Below are 15,950 nucleotides of genomic sequence, written 5' to 3' on the forward strand. Positions count from 1 at the left end.
GATGGCGAGAATATTAATCAGGATACATCTCGATTATTCACGTCGAAGCTACGCGAACATCTTTATCGCGGTCTGCAATAGATATATATTGAAATTATTATCGAAAAACAATAAAGAACTGAAAAAAATTTGCATGATTAAGGAAACTATACAAGAAAATTTTTCGCTTATATCTGCACAAAATTAACAATGAAGAATTTTGAACCTTCCAATAATGTGGGTTTTTGAGCTTCAGTGCAGATTTTTATGTTCTGAACTGTATAGATCTTGAAAAAAAAATTTCTGCATATTTGTGAAGAATTTAACAACGAATTTTTACTATCGTAAAAAAGTCAGATTGTATTTCACTTATTTGTTACAAATTTAAATTTATCAGAATTTACAATCAAAATATCGACTATGCCTTTAAAGTCCAAGTTTATCGACGAAGTATTAAAAATAACGCAAAATGATATTCCTGACTGTAAACAGCATAGAAAATTACGGAGGCTGCGATTCAACCGGCGTTCCTCTTTATCACCAACGACCACCGACACGCTTTGTTGAGGAACCAGACATCCAGTCGTCGCGGCCTGGACCCCCGGCGTGGCGAATCGTTGCCGTATCACGAGATTTTAAGGATAGGCGCGATTCGAATACCGTGCACAAAAGTCGCGCGAGGTCCCAGCGAAAAAGCATCCGCGCTCGTGTGGGTGGACTTTTATAGCGGTTGATTACTTGATTTATAATCTCAGTTCGCGCAAGGGCTCATCCGAGGCTTGGCGACGGCAGTCGGACTTTCGATCGAGCCCGCAAATCATCATCGCGTTTTAGAGATGTAGAATATTCTTTCTTCGATTCTGACTTGCCGAATATCGATATTTGAATAGTATCCGAGGTAAAGCATGAAATATTTATCTAGTACATTTACAATTAGTAATAAAAAACATTGGTAGCAATTATATAGGTAATAACTATACAAGTTTTCTATTACATGGAAAGAACGATTTTTTGTTGAAAGATATAAAATTTTGCTCGATATAAATTTGAAAATAATTTTGTTGGAAACTCAAACTAATTACTAGAATAATAAAATTTTGCGCGCAACATATTTTGATTGTATCATAATTTTTTAATTTTTAACATAATTATTTTGATGGTCCAACTAAATTATTTTCAAATGTCCAGCAAAAATTTAGATTTTCCAGCAAAATCGTTCTTTTTGTGTACTCAAGTAGAACAACAGATCATGATAACGTCAAATGTCATTAAAATAAACAGTAATTGATTGAAAAGTGCCTTTTAATAATCATTTTGAAATCATTTTGATGTCCTCATGACTTTTTATTTAACTTAAGGAGGTTGTAACGGCATAAAACACATATATAAAATTTACGCTTTAAACAAACTACATGCATGTAAAAGTTGTGTTTATAATATTCTGTTTTTATTAAGCAACACATTTTTATAGATTATTTATTTTATTCGATATTAGTTTTATTGTTTATAAACAAAAATTTTTTAAATAATAACAAAAATCTAAATCTTTTATACAAATATTTGAAGTACTAAAAATGACTTATGCAAAGTTTCATTCAGATTCATCAATTATTTTTTATAACAAATAAATATTTTGTTTATTTACTGAACAATTAATGTCTGCATTTCAATGTAACTTTACATAAATATTTTTTAATTCATAAAGTACTTATATAACAAAATTGAGATTTTTATCATTATTTTGTAATACATTTTCATATATTTCTATTAGAATACAAATTAAAAAAATATTACTTTTTATTGAAATAACTTTTGATCCAAATGATCAACTGTCTCTGATTTTTTTGTATTACTTTTAAATACAATTTAGAATAATTTGTAATTTTTTTCAAGTAATTCTTAACTTATTACATTTGCCTTATAACTTCCTTAAATATGTAGAAATAATATATAGTTGAATAAATTATTTTATGATTATGTAACTTATTATTTATTCAATTACATTTATTTTACATATAAAATTTGTATAATTATCACCTATATAGTTACCACTATCTCACCGTGTCTTTTTCTTTAAATTGAGATTATGTGTGATATGTTTGATGTGCACGGATGACAAGTAGTGCGATTATAATAGCGACCTGATGGCAATCAAGGTCTAATGAAGAATAAGAGGATCCAGGAGCCGCGGGCTCTATAAAACTGTACAAAAACTAGGCGACAGTAGATACCTATACCTATACAAACCATAAACACGCCCCTCGTCATTAGGGTCGAAGCTCGAAATTTATTTTGGTCATCCCTCTCGCCGCCATTTCTCAGCTAATCAGAGATCGCGGATTTTATGATCGTTGATGCGATCGTTAAAGAATATACGCGCCAGGAAGACGGCTGCCGTCTTCTGGTAGTCAGGACAACGTCGGGGATTCATCAGAGTTCGCGTATCGCCCGAGGATAGACCCTCGTTCTTTTTATTAAAGCGGAATCCGGGGTCGAAACGATTCTCGGTGATTACACTATATTCTTTATTTATGATTACGAAAATATAATAGAGAAAGAACACATCTAAAGAATCCACTCTAAAAGTATATCGTCTGTTTCTTGTGACTTAATGCTTTTTAATACGTTTTTACAAGCGTTGGAAATTACGAAAGTACACGGAAAAAACGATTTTGTTGAAATTATAATTTTAAAATTTCGGAAAAAAAATTTTTTCCCATTTTTCTGCTGATTTTCTCGAAAATGATTTTCAGATCTGTATTTAATTATATTTTTAGATATTTCATATATTTATATTTAAAAAGTGCAGTTCTTTTCATGTAAAAATTTTTACTATTCTGGTAATCAGCATCGTACATAATTACGTGAATAAGTCAATTATTAAAATAGCTTTAATATTATACACTTATATTATACCTATCTTTATTTTTCGGACAAAATTAAGGTAATCCATCGACTTACCGTATTTTTAATAAAATAATTTTCAGATCTAACTACATTTTTAGATATTTCATATATTTATATTTAAAAAGTGCAATTTCTTTTCATGTAAAATTGTTCGCGAACTCTTCACACGAGGATCCGAGAATTCTGATTACGCCACTGACGCGGGGCTCTCGAATTTATGTTGAATTCACGAGTTACCAGATCTCTCCCACGTCAGCCCGAGGAGGTGACACACGAAGCCATGGGGTTGACGAATGTGCCAAGATCGGCCGAGGATGACTCGGCAGATTGTTGTTCGCCAGCGTTCCCAGCGGTGGTCCCGGTGCGCCTGCATACAGCTTTGGATTGATGGATCCTGACCTCTCAAAGGAGGGCTTCGGCACGCCTTTCGGAAGATGATAGATTCGTGTGCGACCTAATACGGACTGGGGAATCGCGAGAGGGAATATACCGATCGGTCCACCACCAATCTATCCTGTCTCGGTTGTGCTGAAAAGCTTTCGAATCTCGATCCTTCCAGTGTCTGAAAAATTTTTGCGGCGTCTCGGCAACACCATTAGACGATAGCATAACTTTGACTCCGTTTAGTATTATAGGAAAAGTCTTGCAACTAACTGTTATAAGACTCCATACAGCATCGAAGTTTGCAGTACATTTAGGTTCAACAAAAAACTATTATACTAAGAATAAAAACTAATCATTAAAGAATTCCATATATAATATAGATAGGTCACATTTCAGCAACATTGCAAAGTTCAGCAATATTGTAATAACATTGAAAATGTTACAATAATGTTGCTGGAACGTCACAATTGATCGCAATGTTATTCTGTTCTTTTTAGCTGAATTTCTTGCACAATTTGGCCCGTATTCAGAACGCGCTTACAATAATGTAGCTAATATACCATACTTTACGTCACGCATATTATAGAATTTCAGAGATAAAAATGCGCTTTTGTCAATAAAAGCATGTTCTGAATATGGGCCTTTATCTTTCTTTCTTTTTTTTCACGTTGAAGAAAAAAAAAGAGAAATGAACTGTACAAGAAGTTTAGCTAAAAAGAACAAGCTTAATAATAATCTGTACTGTAAGGGATTCTTTAATGATTAGATTTTGCTTAATTTCTTATTGGATCTAAATGTGTAAATCAATTTTATTCAAAAATCTTAACAGTTGCAAAAGTTCGCTTTTTCTGCTAAGTGCAGCCAAAGGTTACTTTTATCAAGCTGTTTCAACTGGCGCTTGTCTTTATCAAACCGTTTTAACCACGCGACGCGACGTCAAGATACTATCGTAGCCGCGACACATTGAGCACTGTTTACAGTTAATTTACCGTGCCATGCCACGGCATGTATACCTCCTATTCGTTGGTGGTCCGATGTATCAAGGATCTCAATCATTTATTTGTACCGGTGGATACACTCAGCGTGCGCGTCTATCTGTCGTTTCGTGCATTGTACACGGATCTTACCTCTCTCATGCCGCGCGCGGAGAGACGCGTCACGACATTACGAAGCCGATTTTATATTGCCGCAAATGTTGTCCCATTACATAATAACTCCCTGCCATCCGGCCGAAGAGCTGGAGATACGTAGATTATCGGCATTGGATCGATAGATGTCTACATCGACAACCGTCGCCGCCGCGATCGATCTTTGAGAAGGATCCTTTGGTCTTCGCCGCCATTCATCCTTTCCCTCCCTTCGTCAATGCGAGGCCTTGTTTCCGGCTCGCGACGTTTCCGGCTGTGCGACACGGATATCGGTATACGAGGAAACACATCTTCAAACACGATTCAATGGAATCGATACTGCCTCTCTTATAGTTGTATGCATTCGTATGTGCAAAGTATACAGAATAGTATTGCTAAAGTATCTGTAGCTAAAAAAATTTAGATAGGGTAAATGTCTATTAGTGTGCTTTTAAGCCAATTTACTCATTACTCAATTAATTATTAAATTAATTATAAAATTATATTGTAGCTTTACAATTTTATCTGTTTGAAATTAATCGGTTTTGCAATATTTCTTTTTTTAATATTTTTTATCTAAAAAAAATTAATTTCATAATTATAAAGTAATAAGGCTCAATAAATCAAAATAAGTAAAAGTAAAAAGGGCTACGAGCCTAAAACATAAATTGACAAACTGTATGAGTAGTTAAAAAAGTTTTTTTTTTTTAAATAAAACTATCAAAAAAAAAACTTTTTTAACTACTCATACAGTTTGTCAATTTATGTTTTAGGCTCGTAGCCCTTTTTACTTTTACTTAATTTCATAATGTTTTTATTAAAAATATTGTAAAATGTTCTTCACGATGATTGACACTATAGCATAAACATCATCGACTTATACAATATATACATATTATATTTATTTAATTATCATCGTTTTCTTAAATTTTAATTTACGAGAAAAAGAATTTGCGTTACAACAACTATGGTGTTAGGACTATATTTTATATTTGACTACTCCTGAATGACTCAAATATCGTTGACCATTTATCTTATTAATTGGTTATATAAATTTGATGTTGCAGTGTAACTACAAGATGAAGATTTTTATGGATTTTATGTAATACATTCGCTGATGAAGGCTAGAAGTTAGCCGAAACGTTCGACAAATATGTTACTTATAAAGGATCGTTTTCGATCAATCGAAATAAACGCGCAATTATTACAGCGCCGATTCTGAAAGGCCCATTTGTAGTTTGTTGATTGTTTTAATATAAGGAATCTTATTTTATTGTAAGTATTGTAAAATGTTCTTTTTCTTCCGATTAGTGTGCCCTTCTATGGAGCGATAACCCTATTAATGTGTCTCCAATTTGTGTGCCTATCCGCATTGATTCGTTTTAATATATATAAAACAAATAATAAATGTAAGCTTTAATTTATTTAAGTTAATATTACATAAATTATTATTTTAATTATATTTATAATTTCAATGTATTCATAACATAACGCTCTCAGCAATACAGGACATACGAATAGGGGAAAGCTTAAAATTTTACAGTGTTATTGGAGTTATTATCGGTGTTATTATCACATAAAGTTTACTATACTTTAATGGTTATAAAATAGAATATTGTGCACCTATATTATCTTTGGTATGTCACAATGAATCAACATAAGAATCGTGCCATTCAGGCGATCTCAGGGTTGTCATAACATCAGAAATCAGAGAAAAATTAAGGAATTTTGCAAAATTTTCTAAAAAATAAATAAATTCTTGGTTTTAAAGATGTTTAGTATGCATACATCATGCGCATCTACGACGCAATTATGGAATATTATCAACTTAATAATTAAATGCAAGCAATGTTAGCAATATTAAAGTAATTTCAATAGAATTATTGAAAGCATCAAAGAAAATCATGAAATTTTGTCTGGAAAGTAGGAAAAAGTTATATACTGTAAATGCAACAATGCGCTAAATTGCTTTGGAAAAAACCGGTATAATTTTATTTAATAAAATAAAATTTTATCTTCTTTATTTTATTCACCACTTTTCTTTTCCTTTTTATTTAACTTCAATATTACATTTTTAAATTTAATATTACATGTTTAATGTAATGTTTCTCGTATAGGAAACCTTTCTATGTTATTTTATGAATTTAAAAAAAAATTTCTTCTTCCAGGAAAATGATCACAAATATTTTGTACGTAATAATATAAATAATAGCAACATTAAAAAGAATTACACATTTTAATTTTACTAACTGCATTTTGCTTTCTTCTAGAAAAAAATTATAATTTAAAAATCTAATATTTTTCTCATTCAAAATTAGGATAGAGAGGGGACCTTCTAAAACTATAAGATCTAAAATATTCAAAGATTCATTAATGCAAAAATTGTTATTTATATGATAACAAAATTGATTAATGGCTCTTTCCTCTCCAAAAAGAAATCTTCAATACGTCCATGTATAGATCTGAAAATAATTTTGTTGAACTATTCAAATAATTATGTAAAATTTTCAAGTTGGTTGTTAGAATGTCAAAACTTTTTGCATCATTTCTCATCATGCTTGAGTTTTCTACATGATTGGATGTTTAACAAAATTATTGTCAAATCTGTATCTATCTAAATTTCTAGATACTGAGCAAAATCGTTTTTTTTTTAAAAAACCGTATGAATTCATATATTTATGTGCACGTGTATGTGTGCATCAGAATTCGATGTGTATCTGCTCTTAGCGAAAATTCGGCGAGAGACCGTCTCTCACGTCCGAACAAAACGCATATCGCGCAATAACGAAATCCTCATCCCCCTTTACAGGGAGGGGAGGGCCGCCCTAGAATTTAGCGATCTCTAATGAACTGCTAGCCCGTTAGTTAGCTCAGTTCTCTCTCTCTCTCTCTCTCTCTCTCTCTCTCTCTATTTCATCTATGTACGTTGCATGTGGATGTGCAGTGTGTACCCATTACACTATACTCGCCACATATAATCCACCCCGCTCAATACAGCAAAAGAGAAAGAGAGACAGAGAGAGAGAGAGAGAGAGAGAGAGAAAAAGAGAGAGAGAGAGAGAGAGGGCTTTGAAATGCGGAACGCGGTACGTACACGTAGATACAAATAAATCCTGTTAGCTGGTACGCCATGGCACGAGCGTTGCAAAGCCGAATTTTCGTTGCTCTCGGCTCACATCTGCGAATATTTGCCTGTGGGTAGCACATTACACCCCCGAGCCCGACTGCTGCAACCCGGCGCTTGTAACTACTGACTACTCCGCCTTTCGGGTTCTCCCCTGAAGGCTCCCTGTCCCCGGATTTTCCCCGTTACGTATGCAACAGAATACGCCGCGGTTAAATCCGACGCATATATGTCGTCCGTTTTTCTTCCCATCCGCTCGACGTTGAGACAGCAGGAATTTGCATCTTTACTGGATTACGAGTATAACAGGGGATGTATACGGTGCTCCGCGCTCCGATCCGGAGCAGATTAAGTTCGACGCTTACAACTGTAATAACAGACTACCCGGCTGAATCAGCATGACAGAATCCGCTTCTGGTATTGGTTCCCCGTTTCTCTAATTTCTTCTATCTTCATGTAGCTTTTATCTTCATTGCGTTTTCTGCGTAACTTTGACACGTTGGTTCGCATTTAGCTGAATCGTTATGCGAGACCGTAGACAATCGATCATTCATCAGTAGACCGCCGCTTCATTCAATTTTATTTTTTTTTTCCATGCCACTTGCGTTATACTTAATTAAGCATTGGCGACTTCATTGGGTCGCGCTGTCGTGACACGCGTAATTAACACGTGCGTTGATCACTACGGATAAGGGAAGATGAAAATTGTCGTTGCGGGATTCCTTTGTACTAATGTGCATTTACATAGTTTGTAAGTAGATGTTATTGTTATGTTTCGTGTGAATTATATGTGTATACGCGTGTATTGTCGTGCGTGGTGAATCGCGGATGATGAATCATCAAGAGTCAACACCGTATGATGTCGCCTTGCTAATTCATGAAATTCAGAATTATTTAAGGATTATTCTCGCTCGCGTTCAATTCCTATACATGGAAAGAAGCAAAACCATATGGGTTTACTGAAGTATCTAAAAACTTTACTCGGGAAAAATTGTTTTATATATAATTATATAAAATTATATAAAAATATATATAATTGTATTATATAAATGGACATATTTTATATATAATTGTATATATATACATATTTATATATGATTATGTGTACAAACTTGCAGATAAAATTATATATAATTTTATATAATTATATATAAAATATTTTTTCCCGAGTAGCTAGATACAAATATGAAAATAATTATTTTGTTAGATCATCAAAGTATTTACATATTAAGTTATTGACATATTAAGAAAAATTTCTAGTGGAAAATGAAGAAAGTTCTGATCGGAACAAAAAAGATACCAATCAGAATATAGTAAAATTCTAATTTCATGCTAATTATACCAATCAGAATTCTAGTTAAAATTAGAAAATTAATAGATTCAACTAGTTACTAGAAAATTCTGATTTGTCCATTTTCAATCACACTGTAAAAAATATCGATGTGGATGTGAATTTAATATCCATACGATGTGTATATAATTCTCACTGTATTGGTGTTAATATTATATTAACACCAACATATGTAGAGTTGTAACATTTGGTGTTTATATTAAAACTATCATGATGTATAAATTAAAAACTTATAATGTTAAATTTACATCATGTACAGTGAAAATTGTAATAAACTGTATAATGTTAAACAGTAATATTTTTTAGAGCACAGAATTTTGATTAATGCAATCAGACTTTTTTTTTTCTAGTGCAAACAATCAGTGCTCGTAATTTACTTGAATTGAAAATTATAAAATTCACACAAAAATATTATTAAGCATCAAAATCCATTTTGACCGGATATGATTTTTGTTCATTATATTTAAAATAATTATGTAAGATGCTTAGCGTTGAATGTTGCAAAGAAAATTTTAACATTCTAGCAATTAGTTTGAATACACTATATAACTATTTTAATGGTTTAAACAACATTATTTTCTCTCAAATCTATTCAAATTTTTAGATATTTCTGCACAAAATTATTCTTTTCGTACATTCACGTCTCGAGCATGGCAGCCGTACGATGCAAAAATGGTAGCGGGAAAGATCCTGAAATTTCGCGAGGAGGAAGCCGCGCCTCTCGGGATATTAAAAACAAGGGAGAACCAAGGTAGAGACAGGAAAAAGAAGGGGTTGCCGAGAGGCGGGAACCCTCTTTTAATTTTCTTTTAGCCGCCGCGTGAGCAGCTAATTTGCGGCTACGAGCTCGGTTTGACAGGAAGGAAGGAACGGAACAAGGGAGAGAGGAAGAGAGGCAGGGAAAGAAACGATTGAGAAGCAGAGGGATCGTGCAGATATAAAGGAGGAAATAAATTTCTCTCTTTGTGATTTGCATGCAATGAATTTCCAATTCGATCGGACGTCCTTTGATGCCTCGCGCTGATCGTAGCTTGATTAACGCACGATTGCGTATCTTTCCGAATTTTTTTACGTCGTATCGATGGTCTATCAATTGTCTCGTCGTTACCGCAGTCTTAAATGTGGGGAAATAATTATCGAATCATATCGGTTATGCGACGTTAATTATATTTTTATATCAATTTTCATCAATGTTGATTTCCACATTTCTATATTTCTAATATAGAATTTAACTTTAATCTCAGTTTAACTTACTTTTTACTAATTCTGAGAATTAAAAAAAAGTAAACAGTAAGTTAAACCAAGATTAATTCTCCGGAGCTGATGTCCTCCGGATCTATTCGAATATTTGTTCATTTATAATATTTGTCAAAAATATAAATTCAATTTTCTTTATATATTATATCTACAAATTTGAATTATCATACATATATTTAGTATTTATTTTGTTATGTTATTTTAATTCTTTGAAATTAATTAATGCCTTTTTAATTAACATAAATTAAATGGACCTCACAGACCCAGCGTCAGTGTAACTGTTACAGATTTTGACGTCAACTTTCTGAGGATTAATCTATACTGGTAGAAACGAGCATTAGTCTTTGAAGATCTTCGGTTTTAACACAGAAGAGTCATTGATCCTCGTCGCCTCGTCGGTTCATTTGACGAATGCACATCGAGCAAAGTTCGCGTTCGCAAGGGTACGCTATTTTTTGGCGTACAAAGCGTGAGGGAACAGAGACACTCGCGTGGGTACGTGAATGCATAGGTGCGTGGAGGTTGGTAACAGGATTACAAGGGGCGACCACGAGGAGAAGCTCGCATAGGGGCAGCAGGCACGACCGAGGGGTGCCGACAAGTGGACCGAATAATATTGCATGGTGTGAGGGAACCGTGTAAAAGAAGAATCGTGGCGAATCCTAAGCCCGAGGTCATTCGGTATCCGCCTAACTCGATCGTCGATAGTTCATTTAACTGTCATGCGGATATGTGAGGATTACAGAAGTTTTGAAGCGGAATCGAAGTAATTCGGAATACCATGTAATCGAGAGCTGTAACTAATTATAAAAAACTGTAAATGAAAGGAGCAGTGGAAGAAATAGAAATTAATAGAACAGTATTTATGAGATTTTTATATATAAGAAATACTTAATATATCTTCTTTATTTCAAAAGTGATAAAAAGATTAAGTTTCTCAGAATAATAAAAAAATTAAGGAAGATATATTAAATATTTCTTAACTTGAAGATACAATATATTAAGTATTTTTCAACTTGACAGAAAATTATTGATTAGTTAAATAATATCAGCAAGAGTATATTCTTAATGATACAATTTTTATCGTTTTCATACTTAATAAAAACCATCTTTGAAAACCATCTTTTTAATTTGTGATAACTTTTTAAAATTGAAAGTTGATACGTTTTGACGATTTTTTATGAAATTACGTCAGTTCTTTTGATGATTAATAGGATAACATTTATTTAACTTTTCCATAATAACTCAAAAATTAAAGTTTCTGTGTCCTTTTTGAAAGAAGCGAAATCTCAAAAATTCTCTGAAAGTTTTGAATCTTGCAATTTAGCAATTAACGATTATAACATTACTCATAATCATCTTTAATGACTGCAATTGTTTTTTTTTCGGAAATTATGAAGCTATGCACCATTGGTCCACTCGTGACCGATGTATACTTGCCGAAATTGATCAATCGCTTGAATCAATCGAGGGTGCATATTTATAAGCACGATACGGACAGGAAAACGCGATGTAAACTTGTGTGACATTCTAACGTATCTACACATATATACACGGGTTTTTCCTACGAGCGAGTGCTTTGAGAATTGTTATCCCGGTCTTTGTGCGACAGCGCTGGCATCCGGCGAGCTGCAGCGTCTTCAATAACGACCCTTCCAGTCGCAATCTCCCGAAAAATATTCCGCTCGCGTGTAGCCGCGCTCCGCTCGGGAGATGTTTGGGATTTGGGATTTGGAATTCTCGATTTCGTCGAGGTTGAGGAATACGAGGGACTCGACGAGAGAAAAAGAGAGACACTCTTCTCTCTTCAGGGAAAATGCGGGGGTGAATCCTCGACCGTCGCGGATTGGTATACGTGCGGTGCCTGTGTATCTCGCGGGCGTCGCGCACCGTCGTGACACGGCGACGAAGGGAGGAAGGCACGGAAGAATGAAATGATCGAGTTATGCCTGATTGCCGCTTGTTGTTCCAGCTCGATAAACCGGACCGGGACTCGGACCGAATTCACCCTGCTCTCCCGAATTTTTGCCGGATCCTCCAGCCTACCACCCTTGCTGATAATCGTCCCGAAGGAGACCTCGTTTCGCGAGGACGAAACACGGTTGACGCTGCAGTCAGGAAGTGATTTCCTTAACTCGTCTTAATCTCGTCGATTGTAATTGGTGCGAAGCCCTTTCTCAATAACAGAACCTGATTAATCTTGACGGCGCAATTATCGGTCGTCTTGAATCATTCTCATTTTCACGAATTCAGCCTGTTATTCATAGACATAATCGGTATTGATATGGATGCCACTTGTTGGCACATATCGTTAAGTCCGTAAGGAATACTTTTGAGCCATCGGCCAGCGGCTTATGATTGTCAACGACGGTTAATTCAGCGTGTAACCGTACGCGAGATCGAGTTAACGTTAAGATCAAATTGGATTTGGCGCCAGCGCTGGTCTGGCTAAAACTTAGTCATCCGGCAGGACCCTCTTAATCCGTTTACGCTCCTTCGTTCAGGATCCTGCCGTCTGTGTCTCCGTAGCTACGTTGACAGAGAAATAAAGAGAACACGGGACGGAAACGGCAGGAGGAGGAGAAGAAGAAGAAGAAAGAGAGATCGCCTCATTGAGACGGGGATAATGTCTACGAATATCGGTTCAATGGAGATAAAATTAAATGCGGGCAAAGGAGAACAATATCCGTTTTCAAGAAAGTGTCGACGTCATGCGATTTGTCGTGGAATAGACGCAAAAGAATCGGTCTGCTACCATTGCTTTGCCACCCGGAATGAGACGTATGTAAGGTAAAGGTCTTAATGACCAAACATGTATTTATGCTCGGACATTTACATATAATTTTTTATTATTATTAATCTCAAATTCTCTTTTTATTACAATATTATAATTTAATTATATTTAAAAATTACAATTAATAATACAATTAATAAATTATAATATTATATATGATCTAGAGACACTGATAGTATCTCGGCCTTAAGCTACGCGCAGCGACATACTGTAATCTGATATTGGCTCTAAATTTGATCTGCTTTACTGATTTTATTGCAATGCAAAATAGAGCTTGACATTTGAAATTATTATAATATTATGTTTAAAAAGCATGTGAGATTAATAATAATAAACTTTGTATAAGCATGTCTGGATATAAGTACATATATGTTCAGCCAATGGGATGTTTACATTAAAAATTTTGTGTATGTGTTAAATTAGTCCTTGTTAATTTTTATGTAGATTTTTAACATACCTGCCCGAGTATTAATGAGTATTAACATGATTATGTTATTTGAATATTTTGTGTTAAATATTTAACATTTCTTACAATTAGTGTTAAAATAACATAATTTATGATTCATGAATAAGTGATCAAATAATATAATACAATTTATAATTTAAACAATAACAATTTACTGTGTGATTAAATATGAAAATAATATAGTTTTAAAACATAAATTCTAAGATAAATAAACAAGAGATAAATATTAATTTAAAATATTATACATATTAATTTTTTCCAAATTATGTTATCCAAGCAGAATAAAAAAATCATGATGACATAAAAAAATGATGTCAAAATAATTTAAAAATGATTGTTAAATATCACTTTTTGATCAAATACAGTTCATTTTGACGTTATTGTAACTTATTTTTCTGCTTGAGTACACTTTTATGTTAATTCTATGTATGTATGTCTGTGCTACTTTCTGCCACATTTATCTTGTGTTAAACACAAAAATGTCAGTGAATCGTTTGGGATAAAATTTATTAAATTTAATACTTTCCCAACTTATACGGATCGCACACTGATCTGTGATCCTTTTGAAGGCTCTTCGAATAATTAAAGAGAACGGAAGAGATTAATTATATGATATTAATCTCTATACAGCATCGTATAGATATTGCGAATACACGATTAATGTAACACTTTACGAAACGTCAACTTAGTCGCGTCGTAGATCTCAATGTCTTCTTTTCTCGATGCTTTGAGAGAAGACACCTTGTTGGCAGCGGGATTCAGCCTTCTCGCTGAGGCCACTTATCCGTAAAATTTCCGGGAGATTCGCGACGATTCGCGGGGCGTTGGCGGAGGCGGCATGGAACGGACACGCCCAGCGTCGCGACGCTTTTATCGATCAACAAGAGCACGGCCGATGTACGCCAACGGCCATTTTACTTTTCCGCCGGCTGCTACGGGAGAGGATTGAGGAGGCGGAATCCCTGCGAGGTGAATCGAGCGATTTTGCACGATGTTTTAACAAGCATAATCTATCGACTTTTCTTTATTCTATATAAGCCAGAACTCGGTGAACTTTTTCTGTAAAGAGTTAGATATCTTGCGAGTCAAAATTTTGCGAGATACAATTGACGATGTTATGTGTAAGTGTTTATATAATATAAAAAAGAAAATAAATTTCTATCAATTTTTTATTAATCAATAATGTAATATTTTAATTTAAAAAATGTAAAAAAATGTAAAAAATGTGATGTTGAATGAAAACACGTTGCTTGGAAAAATATTGTATATTTTTTTATTTCTGTAATACTTTAAAAATATTGTATCCAATATTTTTAAAATATTACAGGAAGTAAAAAAGCATACAATATTTTTTCAAGCAACGTTTTTTCATAAAAACATCTCATTTTTAATAAAAATGATGGTTACAATATTTTTCCAGCGAGCTCTTCAATTGATAAAGCTTAAGTTTCCGTCTGATTTCGCTACCTAGGTTAATGAATTTTTAATGTACTGTTTCCATTGTCGACGTATAGTACAATTTCTTTACAAGTAAATAATAAAAGGTCGCTATCGTTACCGTCCGCGAATGCGTATCGTATTAGGCCCTTAAAAGAGACTGTTAAGAATTATAGATTCTCGCGTATCTCCATACAGGGCGTTATCATATTTATGGGAGGTGCTGTAGAGTGCGACACGAAAACCGCATCTATCGGTGCGCATATTTTTAAATACTAATTCGGTGTGCGCGCATTTCTTTGTTGATCTTGTCTGGTCCCGGTTGTATAAGCCCCTTTCAGATTACGCGATCGACTACTACGCGGCCTTATCCGCGGCTTTCGACACGAAGCGAAAATGAGCTGGTAGGAAACATACTCGAGTCAAAGTAATCGCCGATTCTCGATCTATGCAAATGACTCAATAAGGAGACCACAGTTTAAGAGTTTCGATACTTTGAATATATGTATGTACAGTTTATTTTTCTTCTTCTTTTAACATCCTCTCTCTCTCTCTCTCTCTCTCTCTCTCTCTCTCTCTCTCTTTCCTCTCTATCTCTCTCTAGTTTCTAAAATTTGATTTAAAAGTTAGCTCTAAAATTCTTTTTTAACGTCCGTGATTAACATATATTATATCATATGTACTAAATTATATATATATATGTATCATATATCTACGAGTATTATTTTATTTTCTCTTTTTCTACTTTCGTAGAAATTTAATATTGATGTATAATTTAATATACTAGCCAATTTATTACTGAAAGACTGCAACAATTAATTACTTATTTAAGTAGTATTAAAAGCAATCAATAATGAACAATTATGTTTTTAATACTTAAAATAAGTAATTAATTAATTGTTTTTTTAGTATTAAATTGGCTATTATAAATATCTTCTTTATTTTTTTATTTTTTTATACTAGACACTTGCTCTAGAATATTAATAATTTTATCCCTCTCTCTCTCTCTCTCTTTTCCTATTATATGCACTCGTTTTTGACTTCATTGCACAAAGACAAGGATTTAACGATAGTGCATTTCGCGACGACGATATAAGATCTTGTCAACGCGAGAGGCGGAAGTA

The sequence above is a fragment of the Acromyrmex echinatior genome, chromosome 6 (genome assembly GCF_024713525.1).
Source record: "Acromyrmex echinatior isolate Ae372 chromosome 6, ASM2471352v2, whole genome shotgun sequence".
Lineage (NCBI taxonomy): Eukaryota > Metazoa > Arthropoda > Insecta > Hymenoptera > Formicidae > Acromyrmex > Acromyrmex echinatior.